Genomic DNA, 16,909 nt, shown 5'->3' with positions numbered 1-16,909 from the left:
CCTGTCAGAATTACGTCCCCAGACTACATTTGTTGGATTACTATGTAGAAATTACTGCATTCTTTTGATTAGATATGACATTATCTATTGGCTGGCTGTACCTTCAATCCCTTACAACTTCAATTTATCGAAGGCAGTGGTTTGCAACCCCCTTAGCCGTGTGGACTATCTACTTTGTTAAAAGCTTATAGGTCCTGTTACTAAATAAACAAGTAAAAAATAAAAATACACACTCACCCATATTTATAATTTGTGTGTGTGTGTGTGTGTGTGTGCGCGCGAGTGTGTGTATGTCTGTAAAAAAAAAGGCGGTATGACAAAATGTACCACTCCCTTGTCAGTGGTATATGGCAACGGCATGGTATTTCAACTCATATTTCAACGCCCTGACCTAGACGACTGACGAAACGCCATGTATCTTTCCTTCGACTCTCGACCAGCTCTCACAGTCCCGTGCCACGCTGCCTGCAGTCAAAAGGGCCCATAGATTGGGCACCACTGATCTAGGAGAGTGCTGTGATTCACACAGTGAAATGCCTCAGGATGGTCGCCAAAAATACCAACCGGAGCTATTTAAGTATTTAATGGTTGTAAAATTTGGTGAGTGAATACGTATTGGTAAATGGCGTTCCCAGCGGAGCAAATATTCTGAAATCGAAACTGTTAGTTACTGAGGTTGATATTACTGCTGAGGTAAGGTATTAATCTAAAATATACCACCTTCTCAAAAGTTTTGGAAAATGAAGTCAGCAGTGAATCAGATGTAGATGCAGATATCATAGCAATTTGTTCACGTAAAGAAAACATTAAGAATGAAGTAAGGTTACATGCAACCACTGCTTCATTCCTGCTGGAATCGCCAACATACAGTCCCTCTCCAGCATGGACTATACGTGGGTCAGCGGCAGGCGGCGGCCAGCAACCAGCGGCCTGCAACAAGTCTCCGGCAGACGCAGCCACCTGTTAGGCGGAGCCGCTCCCACGGCAGATCGCGTGACGGCGAGGCGCACCGCTGAGGCACGCAGGCCGTCTTTCCCAGACACCTCGCCTCCTTTATCACTTGTCCCTCTGGACAAAATTAAGCGAAGCTGACGCAAGTGCTACTTATCACTGGCAATACCACCGCAAGGTAGGTGTCATCTTAATTGGCTAACTCGTTTCCTTAACGTGCCACTTTCTCTCTGGCGGAAATAGATTCCGATGTTCAGTAACTGTCGAAGAAAGTACTTTAACCCTTCTACCCGATTTGTACTTTACACTAAGGGGACAGAAGTAATTTGATGGGGATATGCAGGTACACAGGTGGGCGATAATATCGTGCACACAAGGCACGAAAGGGCAGTGGATTAGGGGAGTTGCCACTCGTACTCAGGTGACTGTGGGAAGGTCGACGTGATTATAGCCGCATGAAGGGAGTTACCAGACTCTGAACGCGGAATGGTAGTTGTAGATGGTTAAATATGGCTAGCCGGCCGTGGTGGCCAAGCGGTTAAAGGCGCTACAGTCTGGAACCGCGCGGCCGCTACGGTCGCAGGTTCGAATCCTGCCTCGGGCATGGATGTGTGTGATGTCCTTAGGTTAGTTAGGTTTAAGTAGTTCTAAGTTCTAGGGGACTGATGACCTTAGAAGTTAAGTCCCATAGTGCTCAGAGCTACTCAAAATGGCTCCAAACACTATCGGACTTAACATATGAGGTCATAGTCCCCTAGAACTTAGAACTACTTAAACCTAACTAACCTAAGGATATCACACACATCCGTGACAGAGGCTGGATTCGAACCTGCGACCGTAGCAGCAGCGCGGTTCCGGACTGACTCGTCTAGAACCGCTTGGCCACAGCGGCGGGCAGTTGGAGATGGGCGCAAGGAACATTTCATTTAGTTAGCGGATTTAGTATTCCGACAACCACAGTTTCAAGAGTGTAGCGATTATACCAAAATTCAGGAATTACCTCTTACCAAGAACATCGCACTGATGACGACCTTCACTTAATTACCGAGAGCTGCGGCGAATGCGTAGAGCTGTCACTGATAACAGACAAGCAACGCTGCGTGAAATAGCAACAGAAATCAATCTGGGACTTACGACGAACTATCACTTAGGAAATGTGGCGTTAATGGGCTGTGGTAAAGGAAGACCGATACTAACAGGACGACTTCGCCCGGAGCGCCTCTTCTGGGTTCGTAACAATTTCGGTTGGATCGTAGGTGACTGGAAAACCGTTGCGTTGTCAGATGAGTCCCGATTTCAGTTGGTAAGAGCTTATGGTACGGTTCGAGTGTGGCGCAAAACCCACAAAGGCACTGTGCCGACTGGTGGTTGTGGCTTCATAATGGTTCGGGCTGTGTTTACATGAAATGAACTGGGCCTCCGATCCAACTAAACCAACCACTGACTAGAAATACACTCCTGGAAATGGAAAAAAGAACACATGGACACCGGTGTGAGGCGTGAGGCGTGAGGTCTCCACAGTACATTGATGTTGTCGCCAGTGGTCGGCGGAAGGTGCACGTGCCCGTCGACCTGGGACCGGACCGCAGCGACGCACGGATGCACGCCAAGACCGTAGGATCCTACGCAGTGCCGTAGGGGACCGCACCGCCACTTCCCAGCAAATTAGGGACACTGTTGCTCCTGGGGTATCGGCGAGGACCATTCGCAACCGTCTCCATGAAGCTGGGCTACGGTCCCGCACACCGTTAGGCCGTCTTCCGCTCACGCCCCAACATCGTGCAGCCCGCCTCCAGTGGTGTCGCGACAGGCGTGAATGGAGGGACGAATGGAGACGTGTCGTCTTCAGCGATGAGAGTCGCTTCTGCCTTGGTGCCAATGATGGTCGTATGCGTGTTTGGCGCCGTGCACGTGAGCGCCACAATCAGGACTGCATACGACCGAGGCACACAGGGCCAACACCCGGCATCATGGTGTGGGGAGCGATCTCCTACACTGGCCGTACACCACTGGTGATCGTCGAGGGGACACTGAATAGTGCACGGTACATCCAAACCGTCATCGAACCCATCGTTCTACCATTCCTAGACCGGCAAGGGAACTTGCTGTTCCAACAGGACAATGCACGTCCGCATGTATCCCGTGCCACCCAACGTGCACTAGAAGGTGTAAGTCAACTACCCTGGCCAGCAAGATCTCCGGATCTGTCCCCCATTGAGCATGTTTGGGACTGGATGAAGCGTCGTCTCACGCGGTCTGCACGTCCAGCACGAACGCAGGTCCAACTGAGGCGCCAGGTGGAAATGGCATGGCAAGCCGTTCCACAGGATTACATCCAGCATCTCTACGATCGTCTCCATGGGAGAATAGCAGCCTGCATTGCTGCGAAAGGTGGATATACACTGTACTGGTGCCGACATTGTGCATGCTCTGTTGCCTGTGTCTATGTGCCTGTGGTTCTGTCAGTGTGATCATGTGATGTATCTGACCCCAGGAATGTGTCAATAAAGTTTCCCCTTCCTGGGACAATGAATTCACGGTGTTCTTATTTCAATTTCCAGGAGTGTAGTTATGTTCGGTTACTCGGAGACCATTTGCAGGTATTCATGTTTCCAAATTAAGATGCAATTCTTATGGATGGCAGTGTGTCATGTCGCCGGGCGACAGCTGTTCACGGTTGGTTTGAAAAACATTCAAAAATCTGTGTGAAATCTTACGGGACTTAACTGCTAAGGTCATCAGTCCCTAAGCTTACACACTACTTAACCGAAATTAGCCTAAGGACAAACACACACACCCATGCCCGAGGGAGGACTCGAAGCTCCGCCGGGACCAGCCGCACAGTCCGTGACTGCAGCGCCTTAGACCTGAAAGACATTCTGGACAGTTCGAGCTAATGGCTTGCCACCCAGATCAGCTAACACGAACCCTGTATAACATTTATGGGAGAGGTCAGTACATGAACATAATCCTTCAGTGACAACAATTTCGAAATTACAGGCGGCTACAGAGGCAGTATGGCTCAATATTTCTGGAGGGGACTTCAAGCGACTTGTTGAGTCAAGCCATTTGTGTCGAGTCCGTCGAGTTGCTGCACTAGGCCGGGCAAAAGGAATTGTGACATGATATCAGGAGCCACCCCATGACCTTTCTCACCTCAGTGCAGGTAGAAGACCGTGTACGCATAATTCTGTAGACCAGCTCTTCTCGTCAAATGCGCGCGAAAGTTTTCATTCAAATTTAACTATTTGTTTGAATCAACTAGTATGATTCGAAGAAGAGATAGAGAAGATACAAGAAAGATCGGCTATTCCGTCACGGGATCGTTCAATAGGGGAAAGAACGTGACCGGTATGTTCAACAGAGTGGTGGTAGCCCCAAATACAAAACATATATCGCACAATAAAACGAAAAATGAGAATTTAAGAAATGTTATATCGAACAAAATGTAGGACAGATGTTAAAGACGAACCTTTTACCAATGGATTCGGATGCTAATCTACATTAAACCACCGATTTAGTGTTGTTTCGGAATTACTGAGTAGCCTTATACTGCTGTCGGTTCTTCATACGCTCTGAGAGTACCCTACCCTGAAGTTCTGCTTATCATTCCTGTAAGAAATAATTTAGACAACTGTCTATTACCCATTCCAGTCATAAAGACTAACAATGCCCTACCCATTTGATGTATCTGGATTTTATAAATTTTATGTAGGCGCAAGGAGCATAGTGAGTCCAAATTTCGTTGGTAGAGTATTACTACTCTGATTTAATAGTGATGGCGAGGCACAGCAGCATTCGTCGGTGGTCTGCGAGAGCGTATCGTCCAACGTTGTCGGTGAGGTCGCAAACACAACACTGCAACATGCGCTTTACGATCCATTTCGAAACACACCAGTTGTGGATTTTCAGCGCATGTGGAACTGCCCTGGCACTGACTCCTTAAAGGTTTTATGTACCTATTGTCTAACGAAGCAATCAGGATCACGAATTATCTTGTACACTGGTGCGCTGCGGTGATAGATATGTGTTCGACACTATCTTTACTACTTACGTTCACTGTCTGGCGACTTCCAACTCCGACGAAGTTACTGATCACTAAAATGTATATTACTGTTCCGTGTCTGTCAATGCCCATCAGAAACTATGGTTTACTTGTGCCATCCACAAAATTATAATTCAGTTTGTAGTGTTACTTTTAGTTGGTGCTTGTAACAGGTATTCTCCTCCACTTTATGCTCCATTACTTACAAGCGTGTGAATTAATTAATGCTCTGTTACAAGTCAATTGGTGATACTCGAATACAAACAAATCAGCTATCAAAAAAATGGTTCAAATGGCTCTGAACACTATGGGACTCAACTGCTGTGGTCATAAGTCCCCTAGAACTTAGAACTAGTTAAACCTAACTAACCTAAGGACATCACACACATCCATGCCCGAGGCAGGATTCGAACCTGCGGTTGTAGCGGTCGTGCAGTTCCAGACTGTAGCGCCTTTAACCGCACGGCCACTTCGGCCGGCAATCAGCTATCGAAAAAAAGGGTTGTCACTAAGTTCTATCATCTAGAAAAACTATGAAAGGAAATTCAATTGACATTCGTAACCTTGTACGAACAGTCAGGCTGCTGTTCAATGTCATTTCTACTATGGTGGTTATACTGAAGGGCACATTAATACATGTTAGTCCTTTAACTTCCTGTTTTTGGCAAAAACATCTTTGATATGCAAACGAACATACAGGATGTATCGGGTATAAGTTCACATATTTTTATATGTGGTACCATAGTATGTGTATTTGTTGCTTTTCTGTGGATCAAATAATCTTGCGACAAACGCGTCACATTCTTTACGGCCTGATGTGTTTTGTACATTCGCAGCTGCACCACTTACAAGGGGAAGGCCTCAGAGACGGCCAACCGATTCGACTCAGATTTGGCAGGTCGCTTGTGTACAACCTAAAGCGAAGGAATCTAAGATAAGTTGGGTCAACAGCCCCGCGTTTTTGAGAAAATCACCCCTAAAGGTTATGACGAGCGATCGACTCAAAATTGGCGGGGTCGATAGATAATTGTAAATAGAGCATTTTTCATCTGGGGTATGGGGTCCAAAAACGCATACCTTTCCAGAAATCGAGGTACGAAACTTTTACAACTGCCGCGTCTGTAACCACATGGTTAACGCCTGTCGCCTACAGCGTATATAGCGTAACCAACGAGGTTTATCCGAGGTGCGATTATTGCTAGTTGAAAACTTTTACCAATACCCCGCCTCGTGGACGTGAAATACCGTCCGTTACGGAAATTTTTGCAAACTCCTCCGGAAGTCAAAATAGCGCAACGGCCAATTTAACTGTCAGGGAATCGGAAAACCCGGGTTCGAATCTCGAAGAGAACCACTGTGCGCAGTCGCCCTACACAGAAAGCCACCGACGACAGGTTGTTTACCAACAAACCCATGTGAGGTGGAGCAGCGATCCATTGTGAATCCCATGTGATGTTTTACTGTGCTGGTTAGGTTCTTATAAATAAAGCAGACTACACATGATCGTAGTGATTAAATGTGATACAAAAGTTCAAAGAAAAAATATTTTTGGGTATTTCGAAAATGTAAATTATTTATTCATTCATATACATTGAAGCGCCATAGAAACTAGTATAGGCATGCTTATTCAAATACAAAGATATGTTAACAGGCAGAATACGGCGCTGCGGTCGGGAACGTTTATATAAAACACGTGCTTGGGCAGTTGTTAGATAGGCTACTGCTGCTAGAATGGCAGGTGATCAACATTTAAGTGAGTTTGAAACTGATGTTTTAGTCGGCGCTCGAGCAATGGGACCCATCATCTCCGAGGTGGCGATGATGTGCCGATTTTCCCGTGCGACCATTTCACGAGTGTACCGTGAACATAAGGAATCCAGGAAAACACCAAATCTCCGACACTGTTGCGGCCGGAAGAAGATCCTACAAGAACGGGCCCAACGACGACTCAAGATAATCGTTCAGAGTGACAGATGTGCAACCCTTCCTCAAACTGTTGTAGATTTCAATGCTGGGACATCAACAAGTGTCAGTGTACGAGCCATTCAACGAAATATCACCGATATGAACTTTCCGAGCCGAAGGCCAACTCTTGTACCCTTGTTGACTGTACGACACATAGCTTTACGCCTTCTCTGGGCCCGTCAACACCAACATTGGATTGTCGATGACTGGAAACATGTTCCCTGGTCGGACGAGTATCGTCCCAAATTGTATCGAGCGGATGGACGTGTACAGGTATGGAGACAACCGTATGAATCCATGAACCCTGCATGTCGGCAGCGGACTGTTCGAGCTGGTGGAGGCTCTGTAATGGTGTGGGGCGTGTGCAGTTTGATTGATTTGGGACTGCTGATACGTCCACGTACGACTCTGATAGGTGACACGTACACCAGCATCCTGTCTGATTACCTGAACCCATTCATGCCCATTGTGCATTCCCACGGACTCCGACAATCCTAGCAGGACAATGCGACACCCCACACGTCCAGAATTGCTCCAGAGTGGCTCCAGTAACACTCTCACAATCTTCTGAGTTTAAAAACTTCCGCTGGCCACCAAACTCCCCAGACATGAACATTATTAAGCATATGTGGAATGCCTTGCAACGTGCTATTCAGAAGAGACCTCCACTCCTCGTACTCTTACCGATTTATGGACAGCCCTGCAGGATTCATGGTGTCAGTTCCCCCCAGCAATACTTCAGACATTAGTCGAGTCGTATTGTGGCAATTCTGCGTGCTCGCGGGGGCCCTACACGATATTAGGCAGGTGTACCCGTTTCTTTGGCTCTTCGGCGCATTTGTTTCATGCACTGCATACCACTGAAATAACATTTGCCGCCTTCTGAGTTTTCTTTTCTTTTTGAATCCATTAATCACTTACAACAGTGGGTGTCACTTTGATTACTTATTTATCTGTGTGTGCTTTGTACAGCAATAATATTGCAATACGATGTATCCAGATTTTACTTTTCTTTTTGCTGTGTTATGACAATATTTCACCTTTGGTGATGATGACTGAAATGACGTCACGTTGTATTGATGATTATTACTGTCCAGTTGATTAGTACTTTATTGATCGATCTTATGAAATTGATTACTTCCCTGACTAATTAAAAAGTTGAGTACCTCATTAGGTACTCCAATGATGAACTTTAAAGTTGATGAATTCAGCTAGGAGTTGAAGGCAGAAGAATGTTAATTTGCACAACAGTGGCCGTTAAATTGTTGTATACTTTGCATTACAGAAACTAACAGCTTATGACCTAATGTTTTCATCTTTCGTTATCGACCTGTCATGAACACAAAGTGAACTGCTTTGATGATGTTACAAATACTGTCTCCTGGTAATGTTGTGATGTAGTACCACTCTTTGAATGTCAACAACTTAAATGCTTCATTAATTAAGGTTATATTTTATTCTCTTCTGTTGTTTCCTTTGTACTGTGGCCTGTCTTATGTGATCATTTTCACACAGATACTTTATGTCGCCATAAATTTCCAGGCGAAATCAATTTTTGAGATCCGGGGATGTGTGAGGGTACAGTGCCTTCACGTGGCAATATATATATATATATATATATATATATACCATATTGAGCGTGGCTAGCAGTACAAATTAATCTTTGCTTGTTGACAATACGCTGGAGTGGAGATCGGTTACAGTTGCGGTGCGAGCTAGTTGCAGTATGGCTCTCGGCAAGGGCAGAGTGATCCGAGCTTTGATAGTGCATTCGTCGGCACTGTTCGGCAGAGGTCTTCGTGCTTTTATAGCGTGTCTGTGCCGCGATCGGTCATATCTTAAGTTTCAGTGTGGAAAGGATCGGTAGCACACTGTATCAGCTGGATTGAAATGCTAAATGTTATCAAAAGTGTTAACGTTTGAATACATTATGATTCTTGACCCCTTAACAATCGATGTTCTCACTTGAAACAATCATCGTAGTACCTCTGGAGAAATTATTTAATCAAGCACGGTAAGTTTTTTTAGAAAAGTGAGGAGAGACGACGACCTACTTATAGCGAACCTGGAGGGAAAACGACAGGGACGTTATCAGCTGAATTAAAAACCTTTCTTCTATTCCAGTGACAGAAGTCGACAGTGACCCCGCTGTTGCTTCTGAGATCTTGTTAACATTTGCTGCAGACTGCTAAGTAGGAAAAGCCATAGATGAAAAAACCACGATTTCACAAGGAAAGAGCCCAGAAACTATTTGCAGCCACTTCGTTCGTTGCGGCTCCGAAATAGGCCCAACCCATCAATGGCCCAACGTCTTTGTGTCTCATTCACTGTAAAGACGCCACGGGGAATAAAATTCAGGACATCTGGGTTTGTAAAAACTGACGCCAAATGTCGGGTACCCAGTAAAGTAAAACCTATTACTGCGGATTTCTTAGTTCTATTTAAGCACAAACTAACCCTTAAATGAAAGCTGGATGACACATTTATCAATTAGATAGGAAAGCCTGTGCTTCAAAGTACTGTCTCATATGAAATACTTTGAACGTACGCCTTACCTGGCTTGATAAAAGAGTTCCAATTGAACTCTGTAGAAAATGCGTATCTTGACCACAATGCAAAAACAGCTGTGGAGACCGAAACGTTAAGACCACCGGAACCGCTGTCAATGGCTACTGATTGTCGGAGCGAGCTACGGAGTACAGCAGCGGAATTAGACATCCATTCGACTTGTAGGCATTTCACCCCACTCTGTTGTGGCGGGTCATATGAGCGCCTGGTACCACCGAGTCTACACCATTACAGCATTCCGAAGCAACGAGAGTGCTACCGGGGGTGGGGTGACGGAGAGGGGATGAATATTACTTCTTCGAGAGCATTTATGTGGATGTTGTAAATGAGCTATACTTCTAAAAATTAGGTCAGATATTTTAGTCGAGGTAGGAAACTGAATAATTAACCGTATTTATATGAACGTAAATAAATAAATTCCTCCATACGCGACCCGTTCCGCTTCTGCGCGCTACGCTACTTTTGGAACTGACTGTTGCTGTGGGTGCACGAGTGGTGGAACGCGTAATTAAACGCTTCGGGCAACACAGGGCATTCACGGGCGCGGCGCTACTGTGCGTGAGGCTCAGGACGACGCGAAAACCGCTCGTTAAGGTGGCAGGTGGGTCGGCGGCGCAGAAACTGAGAGCGCGCGCAGTGATAAACGACGCAGCAATTATTCAGGGGCCCAGCTGGATCTGCAGCCGCTGTCCGTAATGAGAGCTATCGATTTTCCGCAACTGTGTGCTGCGCCCACTTCTGCACACTGGGATATTTTTCCAACGGCGCTCGCGGATACCTCTGTGGCGACTTCCTATTCTGCTTTCTTTCCGCCTTCGTTTTCGTCTCATCAACAGAAAAGCATGACTATGGCAGCCTGCTACACTGATATAAACAAAAGTTTGATCCCCAGTAGTGAATACGAATGAAAGGCTGTAATCAGCCCGACTGTCGGTTCGAACCATATTGTGCTTCAATATACACAGTCATGTTAGGGGTGGTATACCTTTGCTTTTCTCCGTCCTGACCACCCATCCAGTTCTCCTCTTGGGTGTGGTATACCATTGCCTCCATCCGACCTCGTTTACCCAGCCGGCACTTGGAGGGAACTGCAGATTAACGAAGGTGCCTGACCACGGTGCACCTCGCCATATTGCACTTTTGTCAATATTTACAGTGGTGAAAGAAGTGAAAATTAGCACAAACTATTCTTAGGATTGACCTGAGATCGAATCCCAGACTGTCGCTGTATCACGCTACTATCTAGAGCCACAAAACAAATTACCTCTTACCGAGGTAGACTGATTCCCAGACCTATAGATGAGCATTCTGCCTCCAATGGGCTCGGAAGTCACGATGGTCAATTTTTTTTGTTCCTTGAGTTATCAGACTTGTTATATGTCGGCACCACTAATTCCTCTCTTGCGCCGAACTCTTCATCTCAAGGTAATGCGCCACCCTGCTTTTTCAGTTATTTTGTAGATGTTGTAAGGAGGCTGTTTAGGTTTTTATGTTGGTAACGCCAAGTAGCGCTCTATATGAAAATCACTGACTGTGCTGTGTGAAGTCTGTGGCTGGTTGGCATTGTTGGAATAGACGCTATTGTAGTGTTGGGCAGTTGGATATGAACAGCGCGTAGCGTTGCGCCGTTGGAGGTGAGCGGCCAGCAGTGGTGGATGTGGGGAGTGAGATGGCGGAGTTTTGAGAGCGGATGATCTGGACGTGTGTCCATCAGAGAGAGTAAATTTATAAGAGTGGATGCCATGAACTGATATACAGGGTGTCCCAGCTATCTTGTCCACTCAAAATATCTCTGGAACAATAACAGCTATTTGAAAATGACTTTCACCGGTATCAATGTAGGGTTGGGGCCCATGAATGTACATATTTGGAAACATTCTAAAACGAAAGCATATGTGTTTTTTAACACAAACTTACGTTTTTTTAAATGGACCTCCTATATTTTTTCTTCAGCAATCCACAGCATGACAAAGCACATACACAATGGCGTTGATTGCATCGCAATATTCCCATTACATCCCGAGATATTGAGACGCGAAGTTGACGCTTGAAACAGCAGACATGCGCTGCTAGCTCACGTCCTGAGGCTCAGGCGTGAACCCCATGCTGCCAGTAATCGCAGCAGAATGGCAGCAGACAGTATTATTCGTTTCGGACCTCTTGGTAAGTATGGAAGTGTGATTACGCATGTCAATCACATCGCGATTACGGGCAGCATGGTGTTCACACCTGAGCCAAAGGGCGTGCGCTAGCAGCGCATATCGGGTGTTTCAAGCGTCAACTTCGCGTCTTAATATCTCCGGATGTAATGGGAATATTGCGACGCAATCAACGCCATTGTGTATGTGCTTTGTCATGCTATGGATTGCTGAAGAAAAAATATAGGAGGTCCATTTAAAAAAACGTAAGTTTGTGTTAAAAAACACATATGCTTTCGTTTTAGAATGTTTCCAAATATGTACATTCATGGGCCCCAGTCCTACATTGATACCGGTGAAAGTCGTTTGCTAAAGCTTTTATTGTTCCAGAGATATTTTGGGTGGACAAGATAGCTGGGACACCCTGTATATATTATGACTTTTGAACACTATTAAGGTAAATACATTGTTTGTTCTCTATCAAAATCTTTCATTTGCTAAATATGCCTATCAGTAGTTAGTGCCTTCAGTAGTTAGAATCTTTTATTTAGCTGGCAGTATTGGCGCTCGCTGTATTGCAGTAGTTCGAGTAACGGAGATTTTTGTGAGGTAAGTGATTCATGAAAGGTATAGGCTATTGTGAGTCAGGGCCATTCTTTTGTAGGGATTATTGAAAGTCAGATTGCGTTGCGCTAAAAATATTGTGTGTCAGTTTAGTGTTGATCAGAATAAGTAAAGAGAGAAATGTCTGAGTACGTTCAGTTCTGCTCAGCTGTTTGAAAATCAAATAACGTAGAGGTTTTCCAGCACTGTCATTTATAAAAATTTTCTAAGGGGAGGTTTCAACGTATTTCAGTCTTTCTCTTCGCCTACAATTTTTATAGCTTCATTATGACATATGTCACCTTGTCCTTACAGTTTTTTCCGTTGTTCCCATTTGTCTCTTTCTTTGTCGTGCGAGTCCGCCGACAGAGAGGTGACAAATGCCACAGGAAAGCAATATGCGCGTGTACGGTGGTAGAATCCTATAAAAGGGTATAAAACAACAGTGCATTGGGGGAAGCTGTCGTGTGTAATCAAGTGATTCACGTGAAACAGTTTTCGACGTTTTTGTGGCCGCACGACGGGAATTAAACTTTGAACACGGAATGGTAGTTGGAGCTCGACGCATGACTCATACCATTAGCGGAAATTATCAGGAAATTCATTATTCGGAGAACCACAGTACCAAGAGTGTGCCGAGAATATCGGATTTCATGCATTACTTCTCACCACAGGCAACGCAGTGCGACCAACGACAAACGTATCCGTTAGGACAGTGCGGCGGAATTACCCCGTTGGCTATGGCAGCAGACGAATGACGCGGTTACCTTTGCTAACAGTACGACATCAGCTGCAGCGCCTCCCCTGGCCTTGAGACCATATCGTTGGGGCCGGCCGGTGTGGCCGTGCGGTTCTAGGCGCTTCAATCTGGAACTGCGAGACCGCTACGTTCGCAGGTTCGAATCCTGCCTCGGGCATGGATGTTGTGATGTCCTTAGGTTAGTTAGGTTTAAGTAGTTCTAAGTTCTAGGGGACTGATGAACTCAGATGTTAAGTCCCATAGTGCTCAGAGCCATTTGAACCATATCGTTTGGACCCTACACGACTGGAAAACTGCGGCCTGGTCAGATGAGTCCCGATTTCTGTTGGTAAAAGGTGATGGTAGCGTTCGAGTGTAGCGCAGCCCGCACGAAGCCATGGACCCATGATGTCAACAAGGCACTGCACAAGCTCGTGGTGGATCCATAATGGCGTGGGCAATGCTTACATAGAATGGAGAAGGTCCTCTGGTTCAACTGAACCAGGTATTCACTTGATATGGTTATGTTCGGCTACATTGAGACCATTTGCAGCTATTTCTGGATTTGATGGTCCCAAACAAAGATTGAATTTTTGTGGATGATATTGCGCCATGTCGCCCGGCTACAATTTTTCCGGATTGGTTTGAAGAACATTCCGGACAGTTCGAGAGAATGATTTGGTCAACCAGATCGCCCTTCATGAATCCCATGAACATTCATGGGACATATTCGAGACGTTAGTTCGTGTACAAAGTCCTGCGTCGGCAGCAACATTTTCGCAATTATGGACTGTTATAGAGGTAGTATGGATCAGTATTTCTGTACCGGACTTCCAGTTTCTTGTTACGTCCATGCCACTTCGAGTTGCTGTTCTACGTCGGGCGTAAGGAAATCTGAGACGAAATGAGTAGGTATCCGAAGACTTTTATCAACTCAATGTAATTTTCAGTTACCTATTGTAGAACTACCTCTCAAGTGCTTTGATTCTCCTCTTTTTACAATTGTTCGTGTGCTCATCTGTACCGGTGTTAAGTTTATCACTAGTCTCCTGTTTGCTACTCATCACTACTTCATTCTTTCATAGGTTCAACCTCAATCCATGTTCGGTGGTCATTAGACTCTGGATTCATTCAGTACGTCCTTTAATTCTTCTTCAGTTTCACTGGCAATAGCCAAGTCATCACTGAATCTTATCACTGATATCCACTCACCCAGAATTTTCCCAGTACCTCTTTCATTTCCGTCATGCTTCTTTGATGTGTAGACTGAACATTGGGTGCCAAAGACTGCTTTCCTGTGTTAACTATTTATAATCCGCCAACACCGCTCTTTGGCTGCCATACTTATTGTTCCCTCTTGGCCTTTTTACGTATTGCACACTGCTTCACAAATTCTAAGGAACAACTGGCAGCTGTTACGGAACAACCGACAGTTGTTACGGTAGTCCCGACCAATGAAGATAAAAGAAAACGTTAACAGCAGTGAAAGTTTCTGCACGAACACTTTGTATGCATTCGACAATTCATGCTGTAGGAAGGTTGTTGAGAAATCGATTAGTGCGACATTCCGCGTGGTATGTCATCAGGTCTAGAAGACCTCATCTGAGTGCTTACGATTGCGGACGAGCAGTTTGAAGGCCCGGAGCCGGTCAAAGCGTCACTGCTCTATCCACAGTAATGGGTGTGTCAAAAAGTGTTACCTCGCATTTTCAAAAAGGCCGCTGTAGCTGCAAATGTTATGTCAAAGGATGCGGTGGTCGTAGACGGGCTATCACACTGCAAGAGGTTCGATGCCTAGCAGCCGTTTCGAAAAGATAAAGGGCAGATTGCTGCAATCCTTGCAACAGCTGCCTCTGCCACAACCCTTGCAGGCTGGTTTGTATGTTCCTTTTTTATGGGTCTGGCCGCCATGAATTCCTCTCCTGTGCCAACCTCTTCATCTCAGAGTAACACAATTTGTAACCTATGTCATTAGTTATTTGCTGGACGTATTCCAATCTCAATCTTCTTCTATAGTTCTTGCCTCTATAGCCCCCTCTAGTTCCATGAAAGTCATTCCCTGATGTCTTAACAGATGTCCTATCATCCTGCCCTTCTCCTTATCTGTGTTTTCCACCTATTCCTTTCCACTCCGATTCTGTGCAGAACCTCCTCATTCCTTAGCTTATCAGTCTAATTTTCAACATTTGTCTGCAGCATCACACCTCAAATGCTTCGATTCTTTGGTTTTGCCATGGTCCATTTTTCACTACCATACAATGCTGTGCTCCAGACATACATCCTCATAAATTTCTTCTTAAAATTAAGGCCTATTTTTGATACTAGTTGACTTTTCTTGACCAGGAATGCCCTTTCCGCCATTGCTAGTCTACTTTTGATGTCCTTCTTTCTCCGTACGTCATTAATTATTTTATTCCTTAGGAAGAATAATTCCTTAAGTTAATCTAATTCGTGACCACCAATCTCGATATTAAGTTTCACGCTGTTCTCATTTCTGCTACTTCTCATTCCTTTTGTCTTTTACCGATTTAGTCTCAATCCATATTCTATAGTCATTACATTTCTAATTCCATTCAGCAGAATATGTAATTCTTCTTCACTTTCACTCAGAATAGCAATGTCATCAGCGAATCAATTAATGATATCCTTTAACCTTGAATTTTATTTCTGAACCTTTTTTTTATTCCCATCATTGCTTCTTCCTATTTATTTCATTCCTCAGTGACTTGTATTACTGTATTCCTGAGTTTCTCGGAACATTTTTGTACTTTTTTCTTCTGTTACCCGCGGTTTCTTCCCAAAGTCCTTCTTTGCACCTACGTTTTTCTTTCTAACGTGTGTTATTGCCCTTTTAAAAGATGAGCATTCCTCTTTAACTGTACTGCCTACTTAGCTATTTCTTATGGCTGTATCTATAGCCTCAGAGAACTTCAAGAGTATCTCGTCATTCCTTAATACTTCTGTATCCCACTTCTTTACATTTTGATTCTTCCTGACTAATACCTTAAACTTCAGCCTAGTCTTCATTACTACTATATTGTGATCTCAGTCTATATCTACTCCTAGGTACGTCTTACAATTCACAACCTGAATTTGGAATCTCTGTCTGACCATGATAAGATATAATTGAAAAATTCCCATATCACCCGGCCTTTTCCAAGTATACCTTTTCCTCTGGTGATTCTTGAACAGAGTATTCGATATTACTAACTGAAATTTATTGTTGTTGTTGTTGTGGTCTTCAGTCCTGAGACTGGTTTGATGCAGCTCTCCATGCTACTCTATCCTGTGCAAGCTTCTTCATCTCCCAGTACCTACTGCAACCTACATCCTTCTGAATCTGCTTAGTGTATTCATCTCTTGGTCTCCCCCTACGATTTTTACCCTCCACGCTGCCCTCCAATACTAAATTGGTGATCCCTCGATGTCTCAGAACGTGTCCTACCAAGCGATCCCTTCTTCTTGTCAAGTTGCGCCACAAGCTCCTCTTCTCCCCAATTCTATTCAATACCTCCTCATTAGTTATGTGATCTACCCATCTAATCTTCAGCATTCTTCTGTAGCACCACATTTCGAAAGCTTCTATTCTCTTCTTGTCCAAACTATTTACCGTCCATGTTTCAGTTCCATACATGGCTACACTCCATACAAATACTTTGAGAAATGACTTCCTGACACTTAAATCTATACTCGATGTTAACAAATTTCTCTTCTTCAGAAACGCTTTCCTTGCCATTGCCAGTCTACATTTTATATCCTCTCTACTTCGACCATCATCAGTTATTTTTCTCCCCAAATAGCAAAACTCCTTTACTACTTTAAGTGTCTCATTTCCTAACCTAATTCCCTCAACATCACCCGACTTAATTCGACTACATTCCATTATCCTCGTTTTGCTTT

General features: G+C 44.7%; 1 non-coding gene across 1 annotated transcript; it reads left to right on the top strand.

The window, feature by feature from the left end:
* The first annotated feature begins 6,140 nt into the window (after window positions 1-6,140).
* On the top strand, window positions 6,141-6,278 carry LOC126178580 (U4 spliceosomal RNA). Its single transcript, XR_007536465.1, has one exon. It is a non-coding gene; the product is annotated as a U4 spliceosomal RNA (small nuclear RNA).
* The last annotated feature ends 10,631 nt before the right edge of the window (window positions 6,279-16,909 follow it).

Source organism: Schistocerca cancellata, chromosome 3, assembly GCF_023864275.1.
Source record: "Schistocerca cancellata isolate TAMUIC-IGC-003103 chromosome 3, iqSchCanc2.1, whole genome shotgun sequence".
In the NCBI taxonomy this organism is placed as follows: Eukaryota; Metazoa; Arthropoda; class Insecta; order Orthoptera; family Acrididae; genus Schistocerca; species Schistocerca cancellata.
The sequence above is the reverse complement of the archived record's forward strand: the minus strand, read 5'-3'. Positions and strand labels throughout refer to the sequence as shown.